This window comes from Orycteropus afer, unplaced genomic scaffold, assembly GCF_000298275.1.
Source record: "Orycteropus afer afer isolate SDZICR_OR568_19922 unplaced genomic scaffold, OryAfe1.0 scaffold00691, whole genome shotgun sequence".
Classification (NCBI taxonomy): Eukaryota; Metazoa; Chordata; class Mammalia; order Tubulidentata; family Orycteropodidae; genus Orycteropus; species Orycteropus afer.
The window spans coordinates 603232-621210 of NW_006922278.1; the positions used below are offsets into that span (position 1 = coordinate 603232).

The 17979-nt window shown below is 35.9% G+C and overlaps 1 protein-coding gene and 1 pseudogene across 1 annotated transcript in view; both read right to left on the reverse strand.

The window, feature by feature from the left end:
• TRPC4 (transient receptor potential cation channel subfamily C member 4) overlaps positions 1–17979 on the reverse strand; it is a 298431-nt gene that overhangs the window by 191131 nt on the left and 89321 nt on the right. The gene's annotated exons all lie outside the window — the stretch shown is intronic.
• On the reverse strand, positions 8035–8599 carry LOC103211067 (annotated as a pseudogene).

Below are 17979 nucleotides of genomic sequence, written 5' to 3' on the forward strand. Positions count from 1 at the left end.
GCTTGTTCTCTATAATGTTCACATAACCAAGATGCTCCCCTTATTCTCAATAAATACACAAGAAAATATGGTTTCAAAATATTTAGCCTTTATGCATGACAAAAATATATTAATTTAAGATCAAGTAAGTTTTACTTTTGATTTTATTTTCATTCATTCTAACATTAATTAATGCATGAATGCTTACTATGTGACAATTATATGTGATAATTTAATGAAATGTAGGCAATAAAACATGAATAAGTCAGAGTACTTGCACCCAAGAATCACAAACTGAGGTAATAATAATGCAAATAAGTAAAATATGAATTATTTGGATAAGAACTCTCAGAGACATGTGCAAAGTAATATAGGAGAACACTAAGAGAAGGGAATGAGGGAGGGGTTGATTAATACTTCCTGGGAGCTATGACACCTGAGCTGGTGGTAAATGAGTGCAATAAAAATAAATAGTGGCAAGATCTCTCTCTCTTTCACATATATTCAGACACACACACACACACCCCACACATAGAGACATAAGAGTAAATAAGGGAACGTGTTTATAATCTTGCATGTGGATGCCCTTTCTAAATCAGACATATATAAAAATGCATAAGGTACATAACTGATAGATTTAAATATAGAAAGATATAAAATGTACACAAAAACTACCACCATAAATTATATCTATAATACATAAACAACTGATTGATACTCATAATATATAAAGTTCAATGCTATGTACTTGGATTATTTTCCTCCAAAATATGTGCTGCAAATCCTAACCTCTATGCATGTGGTTATAATACTATTTGGAAGTGGGTTGTCTTTGTTATGTTAATTAGGCAGAATTAGAATGGGGTGTATCTTGAGTCAATCTCTTTTGAGATATAAAAGAGGTTAAATAAGTGAGCAGAGTAGAGATGGGATAAAAGAGATACTAAGCTACATGAACATTGTCCAGGAGCAGCTCAGAAGAGACAAGAACAGTCCCCCAGAGCTTACAGAAAGATAAATTCTTCCCCTAGATTTGAAGTTCTGAATTCAGACTTCTAGCCTCCTAAACTGTAAGAAAATAAATTTCTGTCTGTTAAAACAACCCAGTTTGGTATTTTTGTCATGGCAGTATTAGATAACTAATACATGCACCTATAAGTCAATAATGAAGAAAAAAACAAACAGAAAAAGAGACAAAGACCATCATATAAAATAATACAAACGTATAAATGGCTAATGAATGTTTGAAACTATTACAAATTATTCTAACATGGTGATGAAAGCAAAATAAAATAATGAAATAATATTTTCCTCTTAGATTAGTAAAATTTATTTAGGGTTGACAGGTCTGAAGGGAAATGGATACTCTCACACACTATCCATGGGATATCAATTGGTACCTTTTTACCATGAAAAAAATGAATCTATCAAGTTGTCTAAAATATATCTACTTTGACACAGCTATTCCTGTTTTAGAAATGCACACAATAAACTTGCTGACTCATAAATGCAAAAACAACTTTACAAGAGTGTCCACTGAAGCATTATTTACAATACAAAAAAAATTGGAAAATAAGTAAATGGCCACCAATCAAGATTATACTTCATACATTACTTAAAAACAATTAAAGAAATCTACAATTACTGATAGACAAAAAAAAAAAAATATATTATTCAAAAAAAAAAAAAAATAGATTACAGGAGAGGATTCTGGAAAGATGGTGGCATAAATGGACAATCTTTTTGAGTCTTCTACCCAAATACCAGGAGCTCTGGTGGCATAGTGCCTAAGGCATTTGACTGCTAACCAGAAGGCTGGTGGTTCAAACCCACCAGTCACTCCTCAAAAGGAAGTTTGGGCAATCTACTTCCGTAGTGATACTGCTTCGGAAATCCAAGGAGGGGTCGCTATGAGTCGGATCCAACTCAAGGGCAGTGGGTGGGGTACACAATACCACAAGTAAATGGTGTTTGAGAGACTGAATCTTGGCCTTGAGGGACTCTGAATCAGGGAGCAGAGGAATGCAGTGGAGAACTACAGACAGGTAAGAATCAACAAATCAACAACAAGTTGCATACAATAGGAAAATTGTTTCTCTCCTCATCCTTGCCCTTTCTTCAGCCAAGTGTATTGCTGGCTGCTATGAACTTGGAAAGGAGCACCAGCAAAGAGCCCGATTCCCTAACTACCTTACCCCCTGCCAAGACCCCAAGTTTCTACTCCAAATCAACAAAGCTGATCTCCCTGGAGGTCTGCTCTCACTCACTGCCATTGAGTCAGCTCCAACTCACAGACACCCTTCCTTGAGTTTCTGAGGCAGTATCACTATGGAGGTAGATTGCCCAAGAGCATAGCAATTCCTCTCCCACCTGCTAGTTGTCAGCTATTGGACAAACTCCTACAGAAGATTCTTTACTGTTGGATCCAGGAGGCAGGTCAACTAAATGGAGATTGTTCCCACAACCAGCACAAGGCCACTTGAGCTCTGAAACAAACATGACTGATTTCTCGGAGGTCTCAGAGATCTCTGAGTGGAGTGCCAGGTCCTACTCCTTAGTCTTTACGTGTGACAAAAAATGCATCAATTTAAGACCAAGTAACAAGTTCTGATTTTATTTTCCTTCATTCTGTTGTTGTTGTTGTTGTTTGCCGTCGAGTCGACCCCGACTCATAGAGACCCTTCCTTGGGTTTCCGAGGCAGTATCACTATGGAAGTAGGATTGCCCAACCTTCCTTCCGAGGAGTGGCTGGTGGGTTTGAACTGCCAGCCTTCTGGTGAGCAGTCAAGTGCCTTAGGCACTATGCTACCAGAGCGCCTTCATTCTAGTGTTAATTAATGCATGAGTATGTACTATGTGACAATTATATTGATAATTTAATGAGATACAGGGGATAAAACATGAATAAGAAAGAGTACTTGCACTCAAGAATCATAAACTGGGGTAATAATAATGCAAATAAGTAAATAAGAAATATTTGGATGAGAAACCTCAGAGACATGTGTAAGGTAATATAGCAGAACAAAAGAGGGACATTTAAGAGATGGTTTACTTGTGCTTCTCTTAGATGCCAGCTCAGAAATTACTAGCCCCCTCAGAGCAGGCAAGGAAGTTTCAGGCAAAACTGAAAGGCAACACCCAGCCCTGAAGGTAGCTCACCGTTTGTGGGTTTTCTGACTGAAAACATTGTTAAGAATAGAGAAGGGAAGAAAGTAATAAGCAGAGAGAGAGGAATTACTCCCTGGAAGGCAGAATTGATGATGGCATAATATCTTGCCAAAGTAGTATGTTTGGGAGACAATAAATGTTGAAAACCAAGATCTGGAACTTTCGAATTCTAATTAAACCAGGCAGGGAGAAGGAGCCGTCACAGAGAGGGGGAGGAAGCAGTAAGCAAAAGCTGAAGGCTCTGCCCACCTATGAGTTTTTTGCAGAAATTAGTGCAGGCAAAACACAAAATACTAGGAAAAACTAAGACAGTTAACACTTGAAAATTCCAATGCCCCAACAAACAGTACAAGACACACAAAGAAAGGAGAAATGATGTCCCATCAAAAGAACATGACAAAGCAATTGAAAGTACATATATGAAAGACCAAAAAACGGAAGAAAAAATGGAAGAATATTACACAACAATGTCAAACTTAATCAAAGACTTAAGGAAAAACATAGACAAAGAGCTAAAAGAAATAAGGAAAACAATGGAAGAACAAGAGAAGAATCAAAAAAAAAAAAAAAACAGATATAGCAAATGAAAGGAACACTAACTGAAATGAGAAACAGAATAAAAGGGCTTATGAACAGAATAAACAAATGAGAGGATAAGATGGTAAAAATTTCAGAGGCTGCAGAGCTACAAGAACAGAGGTGCAAGAAGACTGAGCAGAGTTTAATGAAATTATGGGGCAACAGGAGATCTAATATACATGTTAAGGGAATTCCAGAAGGAGATAAGAAAGAGAAAGGGTCAGAAAGAATATTTGAAGAAATAATGACAGATAATTTCCCCAATCTGAAGGACATGAAGGTACATATGCAAGAAGCTCCAAAAACCCCATGTAGGATAAGGACAAAGAAGTCTACACCACGACACATCAAAGTAAAGATAAAGATAAAATCCTGAAAGCAGTGAGAGAAAAGTAAAGTTACATACAAAAGATCACCAATAAAATTAAATGCTGATTTTTCTTCAGACACATTCGAAGCCAAATGTCAAAGAATTATATATTTAAATTGCTGAAAGAAAAACAAAACAAAACAAAATAACAACAAAACTTCAATCTAGAAGACTATACTCAGTGAAATTGTCCTTCAAGAGTAAAGGTGAAATTACAACACTTCTACACAAACAGAAGCAGAGAGAGTTCATATCCACCAGACTAGCACTACAGAAAATATTAATGGCAGTTCTTTAGATAGAAGGAAAAAGACCCTAAAAAGAAATTTAAAGCTATACATAAAAAGAAAGCTCTCTAATTGTCAGACAATAGACCAGTAACTAAAAATGTGCCTCCAAATATGTAGGGCACAGTGAGACTGAAGAAAGAAATGAGAAGCTTCAGCATAGTGTCAAAGGAGTTTATTAGGGAGACTTACACATGAGGCAAGTCCCAAGTGGTGGCAGAACCAGTTCACTTCTTCCTAACTCCCAGTGATAGGCAGGAGTTTTACAGTTATGGTGAAAAAAAGTTCTTGCCAGATTGGACTTCCAAGGCCACCCCATCAGAAGTTATATAAGAGTGATTTAGAAAGAGGAAGTGCTCTATTATAAAGCAAAGGGTGACCATATTCCACCTCACAAAGCCCGTTTTCCCTTCACTAATAAGGGGAGCTGCATGGCCAACTTTAAGGGCTAGTAATAAAATATTCATGCTTGATAATTCTAATTGTTTTTTACTTCAAGCTTTTTAATAACAAATATATAAAAACCAAGGCTAAAATTATGTCACAGGACACACGAAATATAAAGGCATAATTAGTGATAACAACCAGAAAAGGAGGGGGAGAAATAATATAAATAAGGAATTTTTTATGTTACTGAAGTTAAATTGGTGCCAACAAATCCTAGGATGTTATAAATATAAGCTGTTAAATGTAATATTTATGATAACCACTAGGGAAATACCTGAAAAAAAATACACAAAAGGAAAGGAGAAGGGAAACATAATGGTTTACCACAATAAATCAACAAAACACAATAGCAAGCAGTAGAAAAGGACAAAGATAAAGAAGGCTTATGATACTAAATAAATAAATAAATAAAATGGCAGAAGTAAGTCACTTCTTATTGGTGATTACAGTGTATGTAAATGGCCCAAATATGCCAATCAAAAGGGGGAAAGTGGTAAAATAGATTAAAAAGAAAGAAAGAAAGAAAGTCTATGGTTTATAAGAGATATATTTAACACCCAAAGATACAAAAAAGTTGAAAACGAAAGGAGAGAAAAAATATTCTATGCAAATATAAGTAAAAGAGATCTGGGGTGGAAGTCTTAATATCAGAAAAACAGACTTCAAGAAAAAATGAGTTAGAAGAGATGAGAATAGACATAATATAATGATAACTGGATCAATCCATCAAGAAGATTTGTTATTGTTATTGTTGTTGTTATGTGCTGTCAAGTCATCTCTGACTCGTAGTGACCCCTCCTTGGGTTTCTGAGGCCATATCACTATGGAAGTGGATAGCCCAATCTTCCTTCTGAGAAGTGGCTGGTGGGTTTGAACTGCCAGGAGCACCTAAATATATACAGCAAGCACTGATAGAATTGAAGGAGGAAATAGCACTACAATAATAGTTGGAGACTTCAATACACCTCTTTCAATTTGAATATATTATCTAGAAAAAAGATCAACAAGAAAAAAAAGGAACTGAATGACACTATAAACCTAGTAGACTTAACACATATATAGAGAGCACTCCATCCAACATCAACACAATATACACTTTACTCTGGTGCACATGGGTCATTCTCCAGGATAGAAGCCACAGTAGGTCACAAAGGATGTCTTGATAAATTTGAAGAAATTTCAATCATGCAAAGTGTTTATTCTAACTACAATGAAATGAAATTAGAAATCAGTAACAGAAAAATAACTGGAAAATACACAAACATAAAGAAATTAAACAGCATCCTGTTAAAGTAGGTGAAAGATGAAATAAAACAGAAATCACTGATTATTTAGACTCAGATGAAAATGAAAGCACAAAACGCCAAAATTTACAGGGTGCAGTGAAGGCAATATTCAAAGGAAGAATTACAGCAATTAATGCTTACATGAATACAGAAGAAAGGTCTCAAATGAACAGCCTAACTCAGGAACTATAAAGAGAAGAACATACTAAGCTTAAATCTACCAGAAGAAAAGAAAAAAAAAAGATGTTTCTGAAACATCACAGCCATAGAAAACTACTGAGTACAGTTCTGCTTTGCAACACTTGAGGTGGCCATGAATTTGAATGGACTTGACAGCAACTGGTAACTTCTAACAAGAAGCCTTTGAAGGAAGAGGTAGAGAATGGTGAGATTAGGTACAGTGAAGTTGCATTTTCTTTTCCTGCAATTTAATTTACAACGTGCTCTGGTCATGTTGTTGTTGTTATGTGCCGCGGAGTCGGACCCGAGTCATAATGACTCTTCCTTGGGTTTTGCAGGTGGTATCCTTAAGGAGCTCTGGTAGCATAGTGCGTAAGGCACTTGACTGCTAACCAGAAGGCTGGCAGTTCAACCCTACCAGCCACTCCTCGGAAGGAAGGTTGGGCAATCTACTTCCGTAGTGATATTGCCTCGGCAACCCAAGGAGGGGTCGCTATGAGTCAGGGCCAACTCGATGGCACATAACAACAATATCCCTATGGAAGGGGATTGCCCAATCTTCCTTCCGAGGAGTGGCTGGTGGGTTTGAACCTCCAGCCTTCTGGTTAGCAGTCCAGACCCTTAGGCACTACGCTACCAGAGCTCGTGTTCTGATCATAGGACAACACAAACAAAAGAGGCTCTGCTTTTGACTTCCTTCTAACTCTGCCTTGCGTATTCAGGGTGTCCTCCTATTACAGATGGTTAAAGTCTAATATGTCATAGATTTGTCAGAAAATAATTATGAGATTTAAAATTTGTAATGCAAAGATTTTGAAGTAAATTCAAAATTTTCAATACTCATTAAGCACCTAATCATATTTAAAGGCGAAAGCAATTTCAACAATACTTAAGAAAGGCTGATGACTATTTTTATTGATCATTCAAAATGTAAAATTAATTTTTATTAATTTTAAACAATGAATAGTGAGCAATAATTAACCTCTTATTTAAGACATTGTGGAAAGTATACATAGAAATTTTAAGAAATCTTTTGGAACTTTCGGAGGAAAATGGAATAAAACAGAGGTATATAGAAAGCAATAGCTCCATTTGTATACTCCCTTTTTTTCACAATTCCCTGAAATAAGCAAAAAATGTAAAATTCAATAGCATAAATTTGAACTTTCCCTATCTCACACTTCTTCAAATTAAAAAATAAATAAATAATTTTTTTTTGTAATGAAAAAGTATTGTCATTCAATTGGAATTCATGGGAGAAAATGTATATGTCAAGGAGACTCAGGTGAAATAACAAATAATGATGAGCAAGAGTAAGCATATAGGGGAGCCTGAATAAGGCAAAGTCAAGGCACCCTCTTATTGTGCACTAGCTTATTGTGAGCTTTCAGGTGCATGCCATATGTATTTACTTTATAAGGATTTTATTCACCAATCTCTCTAAGACAAAGGTTCAAGATTTTAGGAAGGGTTGCTGGTGGAGAATATGGTAGTTTGTCTATTCCTTATTGACACATCTCTGTGCAATACTTATTAAGAGATTTTCTTTAAAAAGCACTGTTTAAAAACTAATTAGAATTCAACTGTCATTGCAAGCTTAAGAGTAAAGAATTTCTTTTTCTTTTCTTCTTCTTCTTTTTTTTTTTTTTTAAACAGGCATATACAACTTATTTTATTGAATGACTGATCTATATAACTGCCAGGCCACTACGTACCAATAAGAAGGGGTGGGTGTTCTTCATTTCTTGGTCTCTTCCTCCTTGGACAGTCTTGGTGATCTCTTCTTTCTTGGATGGGAGCCACTCCTCATGGCACTTGAGTGTTTCCCTGGTCTTAGACCTGTGGGCCTCAGCCTGGTCCGACAGAAGCATCTTGCAGAATTTGTCTGCTGTCGGCTTGTTCTGCTCTTAAACACATTCTCCTTCACCTTTAGGTACAAGTTGTGATACTTGTGGTGGTCCGTCTTACTTAGAGTTATGATATCTTCTGATCAGAATTCTCATACTCCTCATGCAGATCCCCTTCTTGGGCATTGGAGCAATGGCAGTACCCTTTTGCTTACCTATCACCATATTGCTGTGCTTCCAGCAAGCTAAGGTATTTTTTTTGGCATCTAGCTTGAAAATGGACAATTACAGGCATGTGGATGCTCAGGGCATCTTTTGACTAGTGTCCAGATTTGCTGATGGGATTTGGCATTGGTAACTTCACTGGTCTCCTATAGGTCCTACAAGACTTTCTTTTTGCCACAGTAGAGGACACTGGAGGCTAGCTAACCTCCTCTGAAGCCTGAGCATATTCATGGCTGCAGCTGTAGAGCTGAAAGGGGCTCAGGACCATAGTCTTGGGGGACATCAAGGTCAATTGGTGCAACAAAATCCATAAAGAAAATGTTCTACATTCTACGTGAATGGCAGCTAAGGTCTTAAAAGCTTGTAAGAAGTTATCTAAGGTACAACTATTTTTCTCTCCCCATCTAGAGCAAAAAAAGAATGAAGAAAATCAGACACATGGAAATAATTAGTCCAAACGACTAATGGACCATATGAACCTCAGCCTCTATGACTCTGGGACTAGAACTATATGGTGCCTGGCTACAACTACTGGGTTCTCAGAAAGGGATCATACTAAAAGTTTCCAGATAGAATGGGATAAAAATGTGGAACAAAACTCTAAATTATAAAAAAAAGACTAGGCTCACTGGTCAGATAGAAACTGGTGGAATCCATGAGACTATGGCCCCTAGTCACCCTTCAGGCCTGGAATTGAACTCACTCCTATGGCTCAATTTTCAGCCAAATAACAGACAGAGGTCTATAAAAAAACAGTAACAGTAGGGAGGTATGCACTCCTTAGAGGCAGCATTTGCCCAAGGACAAAGTTCAGAAGGCAGAAAGGAGTAGGAAAGAAGGAGGAATGAAAATTGAAAGCAGAGAAGAGGGGGAGGAAATGTGATAAGTGATATTCCATTGTGAGGATTACAATTTATGACATGAAACAAAACGTGAGTGGATTGTTCAAAGGAAAATTGATTTTCTCTATAAGTCTATAAATCTTCAGCAAAATCACAATTAAAAGTTTTAAAAAAAGATACATCCTACACTACTACACTTAAAAAAAAAAATAGAATTTCCTTGAGTCTTTGAGTTATTTACACAACTTTTAATGATGAATACCTAAGTTTATTATTGGATTTCAGAATTATTCATTCCTAGCACAAGCTTACTTTTCTTAGAAGTTAGCTGATTATTTCCTAAATAACCTACTAATATCTTCAAATCTTTCCCTTATGTGTTTTCATAGATAAAATTTTCAATCTTATAATCTTTAAAATAATAATAATAACAACATTAATTTCCTAGATATCAGCCAGCATTCAGTAAGAAAGAACTCTATGAGCAATGTTTAAGCCATAGCATATATACATACATAATATTTATGAAATAATATTTAATACAGTTCATCTACTTACTATACTTACTACTTACTTTCTTACTTATATACTTATCTAGCTACTATACACACTATTGCTGATATTGCTTTCCTAATAAAATATTAAAACAATGGGATTTTGTAGCTGTATAGGATCTTCCATACCTTCATTGCACAGATAATTAAACTGAAACCTATAAAACATGGAAGAAGTAACATGTTAAAAGTTGTCACTTTTTAATATCCTAAAATTAACATTTTTATTGACTTATTATTATTGCATCCATGATTGAAAATTTCCTACTACTTGAAGGGAAAAGAAATTTTAATTATTTAGCAAAGTCTGAGAGAACCATTACCATAAAAAACGTTAATTATATGCTGAATGTGCTGCCAACAACTACCTACTATCCCTGCCCAAATGTCTCTTATGGGTTATTTGCTTACAGAGACCTTTCTGGCAATTTCTGATTGTCTACTGCAAAAACAGTTCCAACCACAGTAATTGCAGCATATTTTGCAAGAAAATTTTGGGGAGCATTTCGTGAAATATTACAGCAAAAATAAGCATTGTCTGTGTTCATCTAATTTGGTGCCTTGGTTTAAAGCAAGAAATTAAGTTGATTTAATATGATTTTTTTAAAAAAAAAACTCTTACTGCAGTTTGCTTATAATTAAATTATTCTATAAGTACTAGCAGCATTTCCCCCAATTGTCCCCATGTTGATAATTTACAATGAATTTAAATACTTGCTTAAAGTAACTAAAATTTCTATAGGTTTTTTATGAGACTATAGAAACAGATTTACATTGCTTAATTTCCAAAAGTCTTAAAATTTTCTATAGTATTATATCTGTTATGGTTGAATGATGTCCCCTTAAGATATTCACCAGAATTCTAAACCCTAAATCCACAAATAGTGGATATAATTCAACCCTTAATGCCTAAACCCACAAATAGTGGATATAATTCAGCTTGGAAACAGGGTTTTCTTTGTTATATTCATGAGGCCATATCAGGGCAGAGTGTGTCCTAAACCTAATAACGTCTGAGTTATAAGGAGCAGATATAGATACAGAGACAAGCAAGCATAAATGAGGGATGATAGATGAAATATGAGAACTGTCAAGGAACCAGGAATGATGATGGCATTACAGAATCTGAGACCAGGATTTTCCCAAAAAGCAGAGAGCCTTGCCCTAAATCCGGTGCCTGAATTAAGACTTCTAGCCACCTGAATGGCGAAAAAAAAACCCACATATTTCTCTTCTTAAAAGCCACCTACTTGTTATAGCAACACAAGGAAACTAAGAGAATATCATATCTATCTGCACACACATATACACACACATTTATTTCAGATATTCAAATAGTTTTTAGGTAAACTTGATGCAGTAATAATCAAAAAAGTATGAAAAAGATCTTTGAAGTTCAAATAAATTCTACAGTATTCAGACATTAAAAAGTATTCATTATATTTATAAAAGCAATCCTCAGATCCACCCTATAAGAATTCTTACATTATTTTCCCACAGTTCTACCTGGAATCTTTACTAGATTTTCTAATCAAAAGTTGATTAGAATAATAAATATTGAAAAAGTAAAAATAACCACATCAACACTGTCAAAAACAGACAGTTGCAAACTTGGTAGTGAGGAGAGAGACTTAAAACTATTACAGCCAAAATAGCTATTAATATGAGTATTAAAAAATCCTAAATTACACAATCACCACATAGCAGCTATATTACTGACCTTACCTCAAAAACTGATGCTGCTTATATGTCCTGGAAATGATTACATTTCTTTAACAGAAAAAAACTGCAAAAATCAAAATGATATCTCTAGGCTTAAGCCCCTGGCAGAGTCCTATCAGCAACAAATAACCATGAAGAAATGATAAAATGGAAGTAAAACCAGGATGGATAGAGATGATACAGGAGGGGCAACAAAATAAAGTAGTTCAATAAAACAATATCTGAGTTATATTTTAATAGCTTCCTGGCACCTAAACTTTAATCATCAATGTTATATAAATAATAATTACAGCAACATTTGCTTGGAGAGATAAAAGTCAAACTGTTTAAGTGATAAACATGGCAACTAATCAGTATTATTTGAAGAATTAAAAACAAATTTATCCAGGGCAATGATACTTTTATATGTTTGCTTAAATATTATTTAAGTGCAATGAAGCTAGCTATTGTTTCTTTTGTCTCTCCCTATAGCAAATATCAGGAACTCTGGTGATGCAGTAAGGTTAAGGTATTTGGCTGTTAGCCAAAAGGTTGGTGGTTTGAAGCCAACAGCTGCTCACAGAAGAAAGACGAAGTAGCAGGCTTCTGTAAGGATTGACAGCCTTGGAAACCCAATGGGGATTGCTATGAGTTGGAATTGACTTTATGGCTGTGCTTTTTTTTTTGGCGGGGGGGGCGGGGGCAGTTATAGCACATACCAGTGATGTATACCTGAGTGGTGCAAACAGTTAACACTCTGGCTACTAAATGAAAGGTTGGAGGTTCAAGTCCACCTAGAAGCAATTCAGAAGAAAGGACTGGTGATTTATTTCCAAAAACTTAGCCACTGAAAATTCTATGGAACATGGTTCTACTCTAACACAGAGGGGGCTGCCATAAGTTGGAGTTGACTCACTGGCACTGGTTTATATATACAGGGGCTGTTAATGAAAACTGTATACAAAGATTTGCCATTTTATGTTCATCAGTGGTCAAGTCAATCTGCAACAAAAGATTACCATCAAGGTATTATAAAAAATGGATCATATTCCCTAAAGAAAAATAACACCAACTCAGCAAACATTTATTGAGCTCATGTCATACATTGGAACCATAATAAAATAAAAATCACAATTTTGACTGCAAACAGCCCACAGTCTGAGGAAATGGACACACAGATCAATAGTTTGTTGCAGTAGTGGGATAAATGTATATGCTCCAGGCATGGAAGGAGAGTCAGCCCAACATGAGAGGAGGAATGTGGGAAGCCTGAAGGCTGTGTCTTAACATCGAAAGCATAAGGCTAGCCAGAGGTAACTGTAGTATTTCAAGCTCATGAGAAAACAAGAAAATATGGACGTATAATACAAAGAGTAGAGCAAAAAGGGGAAATGAAAGCAGTCTGGAATTGTTGAGCATAAAATACAAGTCAGTGTATCTTGTTAAGAAGCTTGGATTTTAGTCTATGGGATCTATAATATAAGGGATAGTGGACTAGGTTAGGGTTTAAAAAATAACACAGTAGCATTTATTCTATTTTAATACACATACAGTGCCTTGTAATATCTAATAGTGCATTGAAATGACACATAATCAAGTCAGACAAGATGACACTTAGATAAAGGTAGACAGATAAATAATAAATAAACATACAAATACATGGGATTATTTTAGAAATAATCCAGGAAGATTAAAAATTTAGAAATTCCATGAAGATTAAAAAAAAATTCTGTAAACGAGAAAGACGGGGAATAGCTGATGGAGGCGAGGATACTAAGTAGCTTGTTCTGGAAATCCTCGCTGAGGAGGGATATCATGAGGCAGGACTACAAGGTGATAAAGGAGCCATCCATACATGCCAGATAGTGGGAAGAGCAAGGGCACAGGCCATGAGCTGGGAATAAAGACAGAAAAGGCACTGACGTTAGCCCCAGGCTCCATGCACTGTACACAGTGTTTCATCCGCATAAGGCAGTTTTCTAACTTCTTTGCTGAGGTGACTCCTAGTTTCCCTCTCAAACTGAATCCAGGCAATTTCTCTTCCACGAAGCTTCCTCAGCTCTCAGGTAAAGTGGAGAAGCATTTTCCTGGTCTTCAGGAAGGCAGTATCTTTTGTAACCCTCACTGTGATAACTGTGGTTACTTTGTTTTCTTTCCAAATATTCTGATAGCTACTTGAGGGCAAGGTCTTTGATTTTGATTTCTGCATCACCGCCTCCCACATTCAAAAAAAAAAAAAGAAAGCTAAAGAACACTGTCATCAAATCAATTCTGACCTTATAGGGCAGAGTAAAGGTGCCCAGAGGGTTTCCAATGCTGTAAATCTTTGCAGAAACAGACTACATCTTTCTCCCACAGGGCAGCTGGTAGGCTCAAACTGCCAACCTTTTGGTTAGCAGCCCAATGCTTTAACCACTACACCACCAGAGCTTCCTTTTGCATTACCAATATGTAGCAAATAGTTAGGGCTCTCTTTTGTAAGTAAATGAATGATTAAATGAATACTTGGGGAAAAAAAGGAAGGAAAGGGGAAAGAAAATGAAAGAAACATCATTCATGAAGGAGACAGCACACAAATTGTTAGCGAAGTCTGATTATAATCATAGTTTTAGTTTGCTTACCATTTTCTACATGGTTAACTATTGCAGTACACACACACAAACACACATGCTCTTCCTGGATTTCATTTTATTATCTAAGCTAAAGGAAAATTTCAGGCTCTAAGAAACTTCAGGAAAATATCCAAACTTGGCCAAGGGCTTGCTGCCTTCCCTTTTTGGTGTCCTCAGTCTTTGGCACATAATAGGCACTCTGTGTGCGTTTGTGGAATAGCCCTTGGAAAGAGAGCATCTTTGTGGATCCACAGCAGGTCTTGCCCAGAGCCCACTAATTCCTTCACTAGCCTCCTCATGTGTTTACTGTATTAGACAGTTACCAACAAGATTTCCAGCTTCACCCAATGGTGAAAGTGGAGAATCTGGAAAGGGGAAATGGATTCCATGGCTGCATGTCCCAGAATTGCCTGGGGAAAATCATTGTGCTTAGAGAATGCCCTAGAGAAAAAACACAAATGCTCATAATTTAAAATTGAGCAGTGCTGCAGAAAAAGGAAAAGCAGGCTTTTTTTTTTTAACAAACAGGTAAACTCTGGCAACTGGGCAGCTTAAGCCAAGACCAAGGCAAAGATAGAACAGTGGAGTGAGTGTTACAGGTCCTTATTTACTCTCTCTGTGGTTCCAAATGGCATGCCACTCAATGCTCTGTACAACTGAAAGAGGAAGGAACAGAGCATGGCCAAAAGAATAATGACATAAACCTAAACATTTGTTTTCACACTTCTATAACACCTCGAAGCAATCTATAAACAGACAAATTCAGCTGCTGTGTCAGATTATAGCACAAACACCACATAAACCCTAGAGAGGATTTCTGTATGATTCCATTTTCAAACATAAAATTATTGACCTCACTTAGAAAAACTGAATATGCCTCATATGTTCAAAGGAAAATGAAAGTAAGCATAATTTATAGGGAAATTTGAGAAAGTGTTTATATCTCAAAGTCGCCAAAAGTTTCTTAAGAACGATGTTCATGTTTTATAAATGTCCAAAGATTACCTGTTGGTTATCACCTTTTATATGTGTCCAGGAAACATGTGGATTAGGGTAAGCCATTAAAAACTGGTAATTCTTATTGTATTCAGTGATGAGTGACAGAAAGAATAAGCCAAAACCAAACTCATTGCCATCATGTCAATTCTTACTCATAGTGATACCCATTGCATTTATGAGGCAGTAAATCTTTATGGAAGTAGATTGCCCAGTCTTCCTTCCATGGAGTGGCTAGTAAGGTTGAACCATCAACCTTCCAGTTAGCAGTCAAATGCCTTAGGCACTGGACCATCAGAACTCCTTGACAGAGAAAATGTGAGTCACTAAATAATGACCCAAGAGAAAATACCCCTCAATTTGAATATGAACATTTATGCAAAAGTAACAAAAGATAAGGTTCTAGATGACTGACAAACCAGATAATCACATCTGAATAATGGAAAGTGGCTGATCTTATTGCTAGCTTTCTTTCTTTCTTTCTTTCTTTCTTTTTTTTAATTTTTATGATATGGGTGAAAATTTACAGAGCAAATTCATTTTCCATTCAAGAGTTCATGCACATTTTTTTGTGTGATGTTAATTGCAATCCCCATAATGTAACAGCTCTCTTCCCACTTCCTTCCTGTAGTTACCCTATCCCTGTGTCCTTTTTGCCTATGCATTGCTGCCTTCTGACTATTCCTAGCTCTTAATTTTCAAGCATAATGGAGTTGAGTTAGAATCACCAGTTTTATACTGAAAAGCTACTCATTCAAGGAGCAAAAGAAAATACCTAATCACAGCAGAACTTTTCAAAGATACCATCATTTAACTAATGTCTTTAGTTCATGACTAATAAAAGCAGTGCTACAAAGAGTTACTTACCCTGAATATGTACATATTTTTGTCAGATGAGTAGAACATACCCCACTTTGAGATTAAGTTGCCTAATCTTTTTTTTCTTTAGTTTATGTTCCATTTTCTACATGGTTAACTATTGCATCAAATAAATGTTACGTTTTATATAAAATTTAAAGTTAACATTTATTATTTTCACATTTTATGAGATATAAATTAATTTCAAAGGATAAATTTTTACAATATTTTGGACATATGCAACTCTGAATTTAACTGTGGAAGGAACATAAACAGTCACTTCCAAATATGAATTAGGAGAAAACAGTTACATATTATTTAATTAGCTATACAGAGCTCATGGGAATTGAATTCTAAGCTCTAAAACCGAAGTGTTAAATTAAATGCCTAATGACCTGTCATAGTCCTGTCAGCCACGCTGACAAGTCCTGAACAGGCATTTGCTTCATCTGTTACAGTGGCAAGCACTGAAATGTTTGGTTCCTAGGAGAGAGTTGGGATAGGCTCTAGGGAATCTGTGATCCATGTTGCCTTTTTTGCCCAGCAACAGTAGGTGTGTACACATACATGTAGAAAAGGACGGGAGGGCTCAGCATGCTTGGCAGAACAGCAGGAGAGAAAATTCAGCTAGTTGAATGCTGGTTTTTACTCCTTTTATGGGTTCCCTAATTACTTAGATCACTCAATGTATTCTCATATATTGAAATCTTATCATGTGCCTAGAATTTTTATGAGTGCTATTTTAATATCAGTTTCTGGTTTTGAGGTATAATAGCCAGGTTTAAACTTAGGTTAAAAGTCAGGTTCAAAAGGTCTGTATAATCAACTCTTAAAATATATTTAAAAATTGCAAGCCATAAGAGCACATTAAAGTCAAATGTGCTGTATACAACATGTGTTGCTTTTGAAAGCTATAATGGAAGGAGTTAGAGTATAGATAGCCGTAGGAGATGGGATAAACTGTTTACACGACATTTTTTTGTGAGAATGAATATTTTAATATAGATTATTCAGAGTATTTACTATACAAATAGATTCTAAGAAGAATAAACTCATTTTTTGATGTTCAAAAGCATCATACAACCCAAGTGACACAAATGAATACCTGTTGTAAGTATTAAAGTGTTAAACAATGAAGTCAACACTTTACATTGCATAGTATTTAGTAGAATGGTGTATACATTCTCCCACACATGCTTGATGATTAATATCTAGGACTTATGAGGGAATAAACAAAAACAATGATAATAATAAAATAACTAATAATAATAGATAGATACTCTGTCATGAGCAAATAAACATATGTTAAGTACGCTAAGCTGAGGATTTGCATTATCATACTTCATCTTCCCAACCAACCTATGAGGTGGGCAGTATTTTCCTATTCTAGTGATTCAAACCCACCAGCCACTCCTCGGAAGGAAGATGGGGCAATCTACTTCCATAGTGATACTGCTTCGGAAACCCAAAGAGGGGTCACTATGAGTCAGGCCAACTCGACGGCACATAACAACAACAACACAACAGAAGTAGGAAAGCAGAATATTAATGGATAATTTGCTCAATATCACATAACACGTAAGAGATAAAAAAAAAGGGAGAGAGAGAATTATATTGTCATTATCAGTCACATGTTTTTATAACAATATTTTATTTCAATCACGTTGACATGAATTACTTGACACCAACAAAAAAGATATTTTGGCAGTGGTTATTCAAATCTTTCAGATCATGATAAATCTATCTAAAAGAATGCACACAAGGCTACAGTGTATGTACTAGCGATGGAAAGCTTTTATATCGCTAATGCATTCAGGTTTTTTATTATGTAACAGGTAATATAATAATGTGTGATCCTTTCCATTCCATCTCCCTAGAAGGAGCAATCAGTTATTCCCTGGTTGGTCTTTTTTCCCTACTTCCCCAAGTCTAGTTTCCCTTTTCAAATCCAAACAAAATCCACTGCAGTCAAGTCTCATCTTTCTCCTAGTTCCAACTGCCAACCTTTGGTTAGCAGGTGAGCACTTTAACCACTGAGCCACCAGGAC